We start from the raw sequence: 1,389 nt of genomic DNA on the forward strand, positions 1-1,389 counted from the left end.
CAATCTGAAGCCAGGAGCCAGGAGCTTCTTCCAGATCTCCCACACGGGTGCAGGGCCCAAGCACTTGGGCCATTTTCCACTGCTATCCCAGGTTATAGCAGAGAGCTGGATTGGAAGAGGAGCAGCCCGGAATCGAACCAGCACCCACATGGGATACTGGCACTGTAGGCAGTCATAGTGTTGGCCCCACAATATGGCTTTAAATTTTGTCATTTCACTCTAAATTTGAACTGGAATTAGGAAGGTTTTAAAACAGACTTGAAAGATTTTTTCTTTTTACAAAATATTTATTTATGTTTTTACTTACTTGACAGGCAGAGAAAAAAAGAGACAGAGAGAGGGGGAGAAAGAGCGAGCTTCCATTTGTTGGTTCACTGAGCCCAGAACTCCATCCAGTTCTCACACATGGGTGGCAGGGATCCTATACCAGAGCCAGCACATGCAGCCTCCTGAGTTGTGCATTAGCTGGAAGCTGGAGCCAGAGCAGAGCTGGAACATGAACCCAGGCACTCTGATACACGACACAGGTGTCTCAAGCAGTGTCCTGAGCACTGCACCAAACACCCCCTCGACACAGGAGATCTGACACAACATCCTTATTCAGAGCCACTGCCCTTGAGCCTCAGTTATTAGACCAACAGTGCTTCCAAAGGTGGGTGGAGGCCTCCTGGTGCTTACTGCAGGCCATGTTCTTACACTGACTGTACAGAAAGAGGACTCATAGTAGACCTCCCCCCCTATACACCCAGCTCAGGCCTTGTGGTCTGTATTGTGCCATAAGGGGACATGGAAATTTAAAAAAATAATTACAATTTAAAACAAATTAAAATAGGGTTGGTGGAAAATGGAACTAAAAGGCACACTTATTTTGGAGCAAAAAAATCAAAATCCATGCATATAAAGGGTCTTCAAAAAGTTCACGGGAAATGCATATCATGGATAAACTATGCACAGATTCAAACTTTTTTGTACCACAATAAACTGATCTTTTCTTCTACTTTTCCATAAAATCTCTGAAGTATTGTCATATGTATTCATTTCCTCTGAAAAACACAGTCTCAGTGTGAGTGACAGACAACACTGGTCTGGTAAGTGATTTTCCATCAATACACTGCTATTTTTAGAGATTTAAATAAACTTATTTTTAAAACAGATTTATTAATTTATTTGAAAAGTAGAGCAACAGAGAGAGGGACACACAGAGAGAGAGAGAGAGAGAAGGAGAGAGAGAAGGAGAGAGTGAGAATGAGAGAGAGAGAGAGAGAAAAAGAGAGAGAGAGAGAGAGAGAATCTTCTACCAATTGGTTCACTTTCCAAATGGCCACAACAGCCAGGGTTGGGCCAAGCTGAAATTAGGAACCATGAACTTCATTTCAATCACCCACATGG

General features: G+C 43.0%; 1 non-coding gene across 1 annotated transcript; it reads left to right on the forward strand.

Moving 5' to 3' along the window:
- Nucleotides 1–661: 661 nt before the first annotated feature.
- Nucleotides 662–790, forward strand: LOC127490867 (small nucleolar RNA SNORA51). Its single transcript, XR_011390013.1, has one exon. It is a non-coding gene; the product is annotated as a small nucleolar RNA SNORA51 (small nucleolar RNA).
- The last annotated feature ends 599 nt before the right edge of the window (nt 791–1,389 follow it).

Source organism: Oryctolagus cuniculus, chromosome 6, assembly GCF_964237555.1.
Source record: "Oryctolagus cuniculus chromosome 6, mOryCun1.1, whole genome shotgun sequence".
Lineage (NCBI taxonomy): Eukaryota > Metazoa > Chordata > Mammalia > Lagomorpha > Leporidae > Oryctolagus > Oryctolagus cuniculus.